General features: G+C 42.1%; 1 protein-coding gene across 2 annotated transcripts in view; it reads left to right on the top strand.

Moving 5' to 3' along the window:
- KCNA6 (potassium voltage-gated channel subfamily A member 6) overlaps positions 1-12,404 on the top strand; it is a 46,234-nt gene extending 33,830 nt beyond the window's left edge. Inside the window, exon 3 of one of the 2 annotated variants that reach the window (XM_027595330.2) lies at positions 11,335-12,404. The gene's annotated coding sequence lies outside the window, so the exon portion shown is untranslated. The remainder of the gene's footprint in view (positions 1-11,334) is intronic. The other variant, XM_027595329.2, reaches the window with a different exon arrangement.
- The last annotated feature ends 1,402 nt before the right edge of the window (positions 12,405-13,806 follow it).

Raw genomic sequence — 13,806 nt, 5'->3', positions numbered from 1 at the left:
AAAGGTTAAGTTAATGCTGGATTATCAGGTAGTCTCTACTTGCATAGGAATTATAAACAAGTGGTGCTCAACATTAGATGTTCAAATTTAGATCCCTCCAAATGCCCTGTCTTATGTTGGACTTGGAATTTTGTGCACTAGCTAAGAAGTGGTTATTTTCACGATAGCCCTATCAACTAGTCAATGTCCCCTATCTTTCCTATATAGTAAAGAATGTGTAATAATTTGGCTATAGCACAAAACATAAGTGTTAAACTTCACTGAACTGAAACAAGATAAAAATCATTAGGTTTGCCTAAAGTGCTGAATCTTTAGCTTTAATCAGGTGTTTACTAGAATTCAGACAACTGAGTGCGTATTGAATTGGGAAGGAAGAGAATACATTTATAGATCATATGTGAAGTGCTTGAAACATACCATGGATGACAATGTCTAAAAGCAAGGTATAAGGAAGGATTTTATAGTATGTAAGCTTTCCAGGATAGAAACCCCATACAACACATAATCTTTTGCACATATTATGTCAATGCCCATTTCCAGAAATTATGTGTGCTGATGAGAACTGGAAGTATAGAGAGGAGTGAGTAGCAGGACTTAAAAAATAAATAAATAAAGCATGCAGTCTCCAAGTCCTAGAATTTTAAGGTAGCGATTAGCCTGATGAATAAATGTTATTCAAATCCAAGCAATATATAGTGGTTGTTGCAGTAGTAAAAAGTGGTCTTTCAACAGATTCAGTACATATGTATTGAATCCCTACTATGTACTAGGCAGTGGGGATATGATGATAAAAAAAATGATTTCCTTTTTTAGTGGAGAGATTGTAAGTATGTGTGCATGCATGTGTGTATGTGTGTACATGTGTGTGCATGCGTGTGTGGATGTGTGTGTGTGTTGATGGCGGGGGTGGATGCAGATACTAATCCAGTAAACCCGAATGTAAAACTGCAACTGTGACAAGTGTGAACAAGTACAGATATCCACATCACTGTGCTATAAGAGCTTAAAATAGGGGGATTTGACTTAGTGACATTGTAGCTGATATTTGAATGATGAGCAGAAGGTAAGTAGGCAAAAGTTCTAGAAACAGCATTCCATTCAGCATGCTTTATTTATTTATTTTTTTTAAGTCCAGCATGTGCAAAAGTCCTGTGGTGGAAAAATGATGAGCATGAGAGACTGGGGTGGCAGGGGAAAAGGCAAGCAAGTAAGGCAGAGGGTTAAGAGCTTTATCTTTAGTGGAGGAGCAGTCCAACGTCATGAACATATTTAAAGCAAGTCGCGATGGAGTGATGTGATCAGATTTGTACTTGGAAATATCAGTCTGGCCACGGTGTAATAGGCTGGTTGGACTGAATGGATGTAGAGGACTATTACAAAACTTCTGCAACATCCAGGTGGAAGATGGCGCTAGGGCGATAGTGTTGGAGGTAGAAGGTGAATGCAATGGAGGGCCAGGAAGGAAGTGAGAGCTTTGGAACCCGGGGATGGATTAGAAGCGTTGGTTAGAGAGAACAGGGGGAGGAGGGGAGGAGGATGGTCTCTAGGATTAATGATACAAAAGGGTAGGGAATCCTATAGTCACTTCCTTTTGTTATCCCCAAAACAAAATATGATTCAGGAGTGTGTGTAGAGGTTGAAAACAGGAACATATTTAAAAATCATTTTAATTTCTATTAAAGTAATACATGTACATGGTTTAAAAAGCCAAATAATGCTATAAGGCTTCTGAGGAAAACCAGCAGTCCCTGCCTCTCTTTTTTTTAAAATTTTTTATTATTATGTTAATCACCGTACATCATTAGTTTTTTTTTCTTTTTTTTTAATTTTATTATGTTATGTTAGTCACCATACAATACATCATTAGTTTTTTTAATAATTTTTTTATTGTTATGTTAATCACCATACATTACATCATTAGTTTTTGATGTAGTGTTCCATGATTCATTGTTTGTGCATAACACCCAGTGCTCCACGCAGAATGTGCCCTCTTTAATACCCATCACCAGGCTAACCCATCCCCCCACCCCCCACCCCTCTAGAACCCGCAGTTTGTTTTTCAGAGTCCATCGTCTCTCATGGTCCGTCTCCCCCTCCGACTTACTCCCCTTCATTCTTCCCCTCCTGCTATCTTCTTCTTTTTTTTTTCTTAACATATATTGCATTATTTGTTTCAGAGGTACAGATCCGTGATTCATCAGTCTTGTACAATTCACAGTGCTCACCATAGCACATACCCTCCCCAATGTCTGTCACCCAGCCACCCCATCCCTCCCACCCCCCACCACTCCAGCAACCCTCAGTTTGTTTCCCGAGATTCAGAATTCCTCATATCAGTGAGGTCATATGATACATGTCTCTCTCTGATTGACTTATTTCACTCAGCATAACCCCCTCCAGTTCCATCCACGTCGTTGCAAATGGCAAGATCTCATTCCTTTTGATGGCTGCATAATATTCCATTGTGTATATATACCACTTCTTCTTTATCCATTCATCTGTCGATGGACATCTTCCTGCCTCTCTCTTTACCACAAATCCAAGTGCTCAGAGGCAACCACATTCAATAATTTTAACAGTTTGTTTCTGGTCTTTATTTTTATTTTTCTCCATAAATGCTTACATTGCTGTATCTTGAATTCTTTTTTTATTTAACAAGTATTTGTACAGGTCCTGCTATGTGCCAATCACTATTCTAGGCATGGATACATTACTGAACAAATCATGGATACACGTAGTGAACAAAATGCCCAGCTCTCATAGGGCTTTCACGGCAGTGGAGAGAATAAGCAAATGTTTAAATAAAATACTAGTCAACTGTCTCATTATTTAGAGGTGGTGTTCTACATAGAATGGTTATGAATAATATGGAGAAAAATAAGGATCCATGGGGGTGATGTAGGGAACGCTGTGGAAGAAATGCAATGTTAAATATGAGTGGAGGAAGGAGGACCTTACAGAGAAGATGGCATCTGAGTGAAGACGTGAAGGATGGAGGGAGAAGCCCTGAGGATGTGTAGGAAAAAAATGGTCTAAGCAAAGGGAAAACAAGTGCAAAGGCCCTGAGGTAGGAGGACATATGGTGTACCTGAGGAATAGAATAGCAAAGAGGCCCTTTTGGCTGGAGGAAGGTGAAGGAAGGGAGAACAATAGGGATAAGATTAGAGCAGTAACATGGGCAACACAGATTGTGTAGGGTCTTGTGGGCTACTCTCGGGACTTTGATTTTTTTTTCTGAGTGATGGAATATTACCTCTTATCTTTTGACACCATATACCCACGTTCTCTGTGCCTCCATATACCCACGTTCTCTTTGCCTCCAGCATAATTTTTTGGTTAAAACAGTGTTTAGTGTTTACATCATTATCACTCTCAAGTATTATTTTCTGCATTGCCAAACAGATATGATGATAATGTTCATTTAATTTCTTGTAGGCATTTCATTAATAGCATTTTATTCACCTGCTGAATTTTCTGTGCATCTATTTATAATTCTCTCCAAACTCTCCAACAGAGGGGGAAAACCTGTCTGCCGACCATTTTCCATGTGACCAAACACATCAGGCTCTCCATCAGTTCCTTTTTTTACCCTAAAGTCTTCCATTCCGGAGCCTTCCTTCCTCCCACTCCAATCTTCCCTGCTGTCTCTCTGCCCCAGCACAGCTTTTGTCCTGGGAATTCATTTCCCTTCTCTTTTAACGTTGGGTCTCTATCTTCCTGGAGCCCATACTTTCTTCTTTCTTGCCTTGTTTCTTTTTTTGTGGTGCAGATCCTCTAGTAGTGGTAGGCACAGTGTTGAACATTTGCATGCCTAAAAATGCCTTTATTCAATTCTCAGACTCGGTTAATGATTGTATGGATAAAAGATTCCAGGATAGACATTAGTTTTCTTCAGAATTTTGAAGGCATGTTCCATTGTTTTCAAATTTACAATCTTGCCATGAGAAGTCAATACTTTTCTGATGTCTTTGCATGTGACATTTCCCCCCCACTCTGGAAGTTGTTAACATCTTCCTTTTATGCCCAGTGTTTTTTACTGTCATGCTATGCACCTTGGTATGCTTGTGTTGGGCCTCGGGTTACTCAATAAAATAGAGGACACCTATTACATTTGAATTTCAGATAAATTATGAGTTAGTTTTGCAATATTTGAGGCATACTTTTACTAAAAGTTTACTCACTGTTTATCTGAAATTCAAATTTAACTGAGTGTCCATCTTTTTTGTTTGTTTTTGTTTGTTTTTGCTGTATATGACAACCCTGGAACTTGGGCTTTTCAATCAGGAGACTCGTGTCTTTCAGGTTAAAGAAATTTTCATGTATTATTTATTTTTCTCTAAATTAAAATATTAGCCTAGGCTTGAAAATGTAAGCTGTTTCAACAAGGCTTAGAACCAAAATTGACAGCCTCTGCCCTCACTCTTCCCCATCCCCATCTTGTATTTTCCAGAAAAAAAATCTCTTTCAACTCTTTAGGTCTTTATTCTAGATTTGCATTTCTAGACTATATTTCTCAATAATGCACTTACATTCCTTCCCTCCCTCACTCCCCGACTTTTTAAGTCTTGGAAAAACTGACTTCCTATTATGGATGATAAGGATTTTTCTTTCTAACACCGTCTATATTACTCTAACAGTGTAGACACACACCTTCTCAACCTACTGTGGGCATGATGTTTATTAGCTCAGTATGCTCTTTTACTTTATTATGACTGCAAATATTATTTCTTGTTGAGCCAAGTAGTGTGCTATGGTATAACTACATTTCCCTTCTTGTGCTTTTTATTTTCCTCCAGAGCTACTAAATATCTTCTTTTTTGTTGCTTAATTTTCTATATGTCTGTCACTATTTGATGCCCAAAAGGAGAATGGGGCTTACCAAACTTCCCACCAGCAATACAGATATCCTCCTATCCAGATTGAATAATTATAGCATTTTAGGTTGAAAATCATCTCCATTGTCTTCTAGCTTCTAGTGTTTTTGGTAGAATCTGATGCTGTCCCAGTTCCTAAATTTCATCATGCTGTGCCTTGATGTAGGTATATTTTTATCCATTTTCATGGTGTTTAGTGGACATTCTTGATAATTTCTTGAATTACTTCTTTGGTTATTTTCTTCTATTCTGGTTTTGTCTATTATCTTTTTCCAGAACTCCTATTAACCGATTTTGGATCTCCTGACTGGTTCTTAAATTTCTTTATTCTAAGGAAAATCACTCCCGTGTGTCCTCTACTCTTATACTACACTCACAGCACCACAAAATGTGCATGTGTGTTTGTGGGGGGATGGTTTAAAACCAAGCAATTCTCAGATTCTGTGGTCACCAGCTGGGTGTCCTATAATTCAACTCAATTCTGACACTATCTACTGGGAGACAGTATCAGATCCCACATGTTAAAGGTTCAGTCCCACAGGACAGCCCTCTTCCCCACTTTTGACATCAAAGTCCAGGTTGTCAACCTGTGCTAAAGACTTGCTATAAATTGAAGAGTCCTATAATCCCCTCTTCTGGTTCAATTAACTGTTAAAGCAGCTCACAGAACTCAGGAAAACCATTTACTTACTAGATTACCAGCTTCTTATAAAAGGATGTAACTCAGGACAGTCAGATGGAAGAGATGCACAAGGCAAGGTTGGGGAAAAGGCATAGAGTTTCAGTGTCTTCTCTGGGGGTGCCATTTTCCCAGCACCTCTACATGTTCACCAACCTGCAGGTTCTCTGAACCATGTCCTTTTGGGGTTTTGTGGAGGCTTCATTACATACGCAGTGATGGAGTAAATCACTGGCCATTGGCGATCCATTTAACCTCCAGCCCTTCTTTCTCCCAGGAGGTCTGTGGGTGGTGTAGAGGGAGGGGGAGGTGGGATGGAAAGTTCCAACCCTCTAATTCTGGTTGGTTCCCCTGGCAACCAGCCCCCATCCTTAGGGTCTTTCCGAAGGTTGCTGCATTCACTTAAACTCAGTTGTGGTTCAAAGGGGCTTGTAAAAGACACCCATTTCACCTTTAGTATTCTGAAGCTATTTCAGAAACTGAGGACAAAAACCAAATATAACAATAGATGCTCCTATTGCCCTAATCATTTAGGAAATTACATGGGATTTGGCAGCTGTGAGCCAGGAACCACTGACAAAGACTATAATATATATTTCTTTTTTTTTCTTTTAAAAGATTTTATTTATTCATTTGAGAGAGAGAGAGCACTCAAGCAAGGGGAGAGGTAGAGGGAGAGGGAGAAGCAGACTCCCCGCTGAGCTGGAAGCCCAACATGGGGCTCCATCCCTGGACCTGGAGATCATGACTTGAGCCGAAGGCAGATGCTTAACCATCTGAGCCACCCAGGCACCCCCAAAATATATATTTCTTATAAATTACAGTATCACACTTACTTTACTCTCTGTCTTTATACTTTTTTCCTACTTTCTGGGAGATTTCCTCAACTTTATTTTCTAGACCTATTTAAGTTTTATTTTGGTTATGTTAAAAAGAAATTCAGGTCAGAGGTGGAGTCACTTGCCCTTGGGACAACCTTGCCAGGAGTGGAATGTTAAACCAATCAGTCTAGAATTTTTCTGCTCAGCCCCAAGGAGACAATTTGTCACTTGGGCCCTCTCCATCTCCCAAAGGAAGATAAGGTAATCTGCATGATAATACCCCCTGCCCTTCCTCCCAGGGGAAGGGACCTTGCCTGAAACAATACTTTTCTTTTCTTTTTTTTCTTTCTTTTCTTTTCTTTTCTTTTCTTTCTTTTTCTCTCTCTTCCTTCCTTCCCTCCCTTCCTTTTTTTTTTTCTGATAACGTTCTTACCCTACCCCTTCCTATAAAGACCTTCTATTTTGTACTACTCAGAGCTCCCTTTTCCTGCTAGATGGGATGGTACCTGATTCATGAATCATTCAACAAAACCAATGAGGTCTTTATATTTACTGGGTTGAATTTTTTTTTTTAAACAGCTATTGTACTTTCAATTTCCTAGAATTATTTTCTTCTTCTTGGGTGGTTCCTCCTTTATAGCAACCTATTCTTGTTTTGTGGATAAAATATTTATCTGAGGATTTCCAATATTTTTGAAAAATTTTTTCCCCTTTGGTTCTGGAATTTTCTGTTTCCTCTGAATTTGTCTATTTTAGCCTGTTCAAGTTTTCCTCAGATACTTGTATTTGAGGATAACATTATTTTCTTTTTTTCTGATTTTTTTTATTATTATGTTATGTTAATCACCATACATTACATCATTAGTTTTTGATGTAGTGTTCCATGATTCATTGTTTGCGTATAACACCCAGTGCTCCATTCAATACGTGCCCTCTTTAATACCCATCACCAGGCTAACCCATCCCCCCAACCCCCTCCTCTCTAGAACCCTCAGTTTGTTTCTCAGAGTCCATGGTCTCTCATGGTTTGTCTCCCCCTCTGATTTTCCCCCCTTCATTTTTCTCTTCCTACTATCTTTTCTTTTTTCTTTAACATATAATGTATTATTTGTTTCAGAGGTACAGGTCTGTGATTCATCTTACACAATTCACAGTGCTCACTAGCACATACCCGCCCCAATGTCTATCACCCAGACACCCCAACCCTCCCACCTCCCAACACTCCAGCAACCATCAAAAAAAAAAAAAAAAGAAATCTTGCCATTTGCAATGACGTGGATGGTACTAGAGGGTATTATGCTAAGTGAAATAAGTCAATCAGAGAAAGACATGTATCATATGATATCGCTGATGAAACAAACTTAGCGTGCCCTCCTTAATACTATTGATTTTAATAATAATGATGTGTGACTATACATTCATTGATTTAAACAAATTTTTTTATTATGTTATGTTAATCAGCATACATTACATCATTAGTTTTTGATGTAGTGTTCCGCGATTCATTGTTTGCGTATAACACCCAGTGCTCCATGCAAAACATTCCCTCCTTAATACCCATCGCCAGGCTAACACATCCCCCCACTCCCCTCCTCTGTAGAACCCTCAGTTTGTTTTTTAGAGTCCATAGTCTCTCATGGTTCATCTCTGCCTCCGATTTCCCCTCCCCTTTCATTCTTCCCCTCCTGCTATCTTCTTCTTCTTCTTCTTTTTTTTTCTTAACATAAAATGTATTATTTGTTTCAGAGGTACAGGTCTGTGATTCAACAGTCTTACACAATTCACAGCGCTCACCATAGCACATAGCCTCCCAATGTCTATCACCCAGGCACCCCATCATTCCCACCCCCCACCACTCTAGCAACCCTCAGTTTGTTTCCTGAGATTAAGAATTCCTCATATCAGTGAGGTCATATGATACATGTCTTTCTATGATTGACTTATTTCGCTCAGCACAATACCCTCCAGTTCCATCCATGTCACTGCAAATGGCAAATTTCATTCCTTTTGATGGCTGCATAGTATTCCATTGTATATATATATATACCACATCTTCTTTATCCATTCATCTGTGGATGGACATCTTGGCTCTTTCCACAGTTTGGCTATTTTGGACATTGCTGCTATAAACATCGGGGTGCACATACCCTTTCAGATCCCTAAATTTGTATCTTTGGGGTAAATACCCAGGAGTGCAATTGCTGGATCATATGGTAGCTCTATTTTCAACTTTTTGAGGAACCTCCATACTGTTTTCCAGAGTGGCTGCACCAGCTTGCATTCCCACCAACAGAAGATAACTTTATTTTCAAGAGTGAGGTGGTAAAGGGCTACAGAGGCTCTGTGTCTGTAGGGCTTATTGAATGGAGCGCTCATGGCAGAACGATGTAGTGGAGACTAAACCATCTTGTTGGGGACTTCTGGATGTCTAGAGGCATTTCTTCTTGGATTCCCTGGTTTCTCTAGGAAGAAGTTCTCCAGCTGCCTGCCTGATTTTCTGGGAACAAGGCAGGGGAGGTGGCAGACTTCACACTGAGCATGTAGACACATGTAACCCCTCCTACTTTCAGTACGTGGCTTCTGCCTTACTTGGTACCAGCTGACCCTGAATCCAGGCCTTTCTGGTTTAGTTTCTTCTCAAATTTCTCTTTGATGGGTATCAAGTAGGTAAGTGGCTTTGTGGGACTAAGGGGGAGACCTAGATAGGTATGCCCAACTGCAACCAATTTTTAGCCTTCCCCCTTGATTCTGTTTCTAAGGTTTTGGGTGTTGCCAAGTCCTGAGCCTCCATGGGTTCCCTGGGAGCAAATCTCCACATCTCATTGACCCTCATCTGCAGACACTTAGGTTTCAAATCTTGCCCCTCTCCGAAGTCCAGTATGCTTCCTCCAATGGTTTCCTGTCACATACAAATTGGCTTTTACTATATTTGATCTATTATCCTGACTTATTTGTCTTTGTAACTTTACCTCCCTGTCCCTTTAAAAATTTCCCTCACAGTTATTTTAGTAGGGTTTCAGGAGGGAGCAAAAAACCCCCCAAAAAACAAAAAACAGAAACACATGTTTATTCGCCACTTTTAACTCTAGGTCAGATGCTTTCTCAATGATGTTTTTTGGGGGGCTGTTGTAAAAAGTGTGTTGAATTCCCTGAGAACACATGAAGAGTTGTAGAAGTTGTAAGGGCAGCCTTGGGGTAAAGGCCACAGTGTATAATTTACATTCATATCATGAGAAGTGAGCCTAACACGGACCCTTGGCATTTGGAAGGTGTGTCCAGACATCTGACACGACCCCAATTTGAAAGCAGAAGTGCTTATACAGGCTTTTTCCCAATCATGAGTGTGTGAGAAGAGCAAGAATTTTATGTTCTCAGAGTGCCTGGCTGGCTCAGTCAGCGGAGCATGCAATTCTTGATCTTGGGGTTGTGAGTTCAAACCCTGCATTAGGTATAGACATTACTTAAAAGTAAATAAATAAACTTAAAAAAAAGAAATTTTATGTTCTCTTTCCTTTGAAACAACAAAAAAACCTATATATATATATATATATATATATATATATATATATATTTTTTTTTTTTTTTTTTTACCATTTGTTAGAGTGTTATCTTTCACTTGATGACCATTGGAATGTCACAAAGAAACAAACCCTCAGCAGAGGTTACTACACAGATGCCCCCGCTGGAAAGCATGTGGGTGTTGGTTTTGTGAGTCTGATGCCATGTAGTCAGTGACACTTAGCCATGAGATGAGTTGCTGCCCCCAGAACACCAGGCTTGCAGTATGCTTTTGCATCACATTTGTGCTTTATTAAAATTATAGTGACTCCATGCTATGAACCTTTGGACTTGTTCCCAAATAATTGAAATTACAAATTTTAAATCTTTTCCTTCTGCAGAAGGCTACTACAGAGGCCCCATAATACCTCCTGACATGTTGGTAAGGCTTACCTTTTCCAAAGCAATTTCACTAGGTCAAAGCAGTTTCACTGGTAGCTCTAAAAAAGCTTGGAGCTGATTTGTCTGGTCATGGTCTGTCCATGGTCATCCTTGTTTTATACATGCAGAGATGGAAGTTGCAAGACGTTGTTGGTTTGTGTTTAGCCAAACTCTGGCCTGCTCTTGAAGTGATCACAAAGATCACAGACACATGCACCTCACATTGGGAGAAGCCAGGGGTCTAGTTTTCTTTGCCCGGGGCCTGGTAGAGGCAGGCCTCGAACATAGGACTGTGGGCTCTGGATCTCACACACGTTCCAATAGAAAACAATGTGCATGTGTGGTATGGGGCAGGCCACAAAAGCAGCAGGAGATCAGCGAAGAGAGCGATCAATCTTGTTGGGATGGCCAAAGAAGCTCATGAAGGTGGGGCCTTCATGAGTGGGGCCAGGCTGGGCCCAGCGGGAAGGTAGGACTGAGGAATGTGGGAAGGAGAAACAAGAGCATCCCGTGGGCTGGGCAAGGGAGGAGGAAAGCAGGGGCTGGAACTCTTTCATGGGGGAAGGGATAGGCCTGGTGTATACTGAGTGTCCGAGATGGGCCTCTGGGACCAAGGTAGATGGTACAAGGCATTAGAGAGAAGGGAGCCCAGGTGAGTAGATTATATGAAGCTTCACTAGGCCTAGGGCTGAGCACATTGCTTGGACTTTATTCCATCCAAAGTAGAGAGTTAGTGACACAGTATTTAAAGACAACTTTTGCAGGAGTGGTTTCAGGTTGGGTGTGCTCAGCAGTGGCTGATGGGTTGCAGGGACCCTTGTTGGGCCTATGGGGTGGGAGGTATGGTTTGAGTGAACCAGAGAGCCCAGAAATAGTGGCCAGGTGAGGAACCAACACTGGTATGTCAGAGGAGCTGAAAAAAGGCTGGAGATCATTCCCAAGTTTCTTGGTGGCCATTGCTCGTGTAGCTACCCCTCATATCCCTAACTGCACTTCCTTTTGTTCTGATTCTCCCTGGCAGGGAAAAGACTGGCACAGCAAGAAGACTTACACATACATTTCTGGTAGCAGTTGGACAGAGAGGGCTTGGACCCCCAACTTCTCAGGAAGATGAGACTCCTCCTTGGATCACAAGGCCTGACATCTCTCCAGTGGCCTCCCACAAGCAGTCACCAGACTAGAAAAAGCTGAGACCAGACCTGCCGACATTAAAGATGGGGCCCAGGATGTTGGGGTGAGGCTGTGGGGTGAAGGTGGTATGGGCAAAACAAAGCAGGTATGGGGAGGTCAGGGTCAAGGGATGCCAGAAAGTGCATGGCTGTGCTACAGACCCACCCAGGAAAAGGGTGGCCATGAAGACTAACAAATAAATATATGGCAAAGTCTCAGAGGCCGTGTGTTTTGCTGCATGACAAAATCAACAGCTCAGTTAAGCAGACAAGTCAGATACTCTTGACAAAAGCAGGTGGGTATCCAGGATGCCAGAGCACCTGGGCAGTTTCCCAGGTGCCACCCGCAGATGATCAGAAAAGGTGCTTGAATACCCTCTGCATTGACCCCACCGTGGACAGGGGACGTTCTCCAAGAAGGCAAGCTGTGCTCTAGGAGTTGTTAGCCTCTTCTATATACATGCCTGTGGGCAAATGGCAAGGTCAGAGTTATATTTCCCATCGCTTCCCAGGACCCAGATGATGCTGTGTGCAGGGTCTCCTAGGAGCTGGAAGGACTTCTTCCTGGTGTGTAACCCACATTGCTCTTGTCATGGACAGCTCTTCACTCCTGGTCTTTCTCAGAGGAAGGAGAGCAAGATTACTTTGGGGAGGTCCCTCCTTCCTGCCACTTACCTCTCTCTCCAGCTTCCTTCCAGGTTCTCTGGAGGGGGAACTTCTATCTGGTTGTCACTCTTCCAAGTGATGAGGCTGATTCCCCCCCCCCCCGACTTTACTTTCCTAATTAAGTGTGTCTGGGGTTACAGTTTGCTGTAATGCCTGGATCCTCCCAGATATGTGCTGAATGTGGAAGTCTCTAAGTCAGGGACCATATTCTTAGCCATGTGCCCACTTAATGTCTAGGAGAGCACCTGACACAGAATTGTCACTCATAAGATGTCTGGTGAATGAGTGAGTGAGGACATGAGTGAATGAGGTGTTGACTCTGGTTAATATATAACATTAAAATGCTTATATATGAATCATCAAGGACTCACACATTGTTTATTACAAGTGAAGGAACTGTCAAGCTACCCTGCAACACACACACACACACACATGCACACCCATGCAAACATATGCACACATGCACATGTACCCATCCTTTTCCCTCCTAGGCATCTCTTCTTACTAGAGAAGCCCTATAACTCTGACATTTTTTATGAAGGTCTGTTTACCAATCTGTGTCTACCATTTGTTCCTTCATTTAACAAGTGTTCCTTGAGTGTCTATGTGCCAAGACCAATGATTAAAATCAGCAAGAATCCATGTCCTTGTGAAGGTTAGGTTCTGGTGAGGAGACACAGGCAGTGGGTACAATAAATAACTAAAATATATTGTTCGCTGGATGAATATTTAGGCAATAGAGGAAAATCAAGAAAAGGGACTATGGAATACAGTGGGGGTGGGGGTGGAAATCAGCTTAAAATAGGGGAGACAGGGAAAGCCTGACCTAGAAGGTGATGTTAAGTGAAGAGTGCAGGAGGTCAAGGGGTGAACCATGAAGGTACCTGGGGGAAACATTCTAGATAGAGGGGACAGCAAGTACAAAGGCCCTGAGGTGGGAGCATCCCTGGCATACTCTAGGAACATCAGAGAGTCCAGTGTGTCCTCTGCTATGGCTAGAGGACAGTGAGCAAGCAGGAGATGAGTAGGACATGAAGCCTGAAATAGGTGGGTGGCCAACTAGACAGGGATTCTGATGATCCTAAAAAGACTTTGCTTGTACTCTGAGTTGGAGGGAAGTCCTTCCTCCAGGGTTCTGAGCAGAGAAGTAATAGGATTTAACAGAGTTTAGCAGTTAGGAGATTGTTGGAACAGTCTGGGGGAGAGCCGGGGGCAGGTTGGACCACTGTCAGCAGTGGGGGGAGATGACAGAAGGAATTGGAGGGGGGTGGGTGTGAGAGGAAGAGAGAAGCAAGGATGACTCTAGGGTTGTGGGGTTGAGAGGTGTGTGGAAGAAAGGGAAGACATGGAAGCTGGACCACCCTTTCTGGCTGTTGCTGGAAGCCCAGTGGTCCCTTCCCAGAAGTTGGCTGGTGGGATGACCCTCATTCAGGGAAGCAGGCTGAGCACCTGCCCCCACTTCAGCTCCTCTCCAGGAAGCCAGTGGGAGAGTTGCAGCTGTTGTCATTCCTGCCAAGCTCTCTTCCTGAACCCATGTCTGGGATGGGCTATGTCTGAGCTTCCGTGAGACATTCTCAGTCTCTCAGTCCCCCCAACTCCACACACCCACCCCTTGATTTTATTCACTAACTCTCTGCACGTTCTTCACTCTCCCCACT

The sequence above is a fragment of the Zalophus californianus genome, chromosome 9 (genome assembly GCF_009762305.2).
Source record: "Zalophus californianus isolate mZalCal1 chromosome 9, mZalCal1.pri.v2, whole genome shotgun sequence".
Taxonomy (NCBI): domain Eukaryota; kingdom Metazoa; phylum Chordata; class Mammalia; order Carnivora; family Otariidae; genus Zalophus; species Zalophus californianus.
This window is presented reverse-complemented; position numbering and strand designations above follow the sequence as displayed.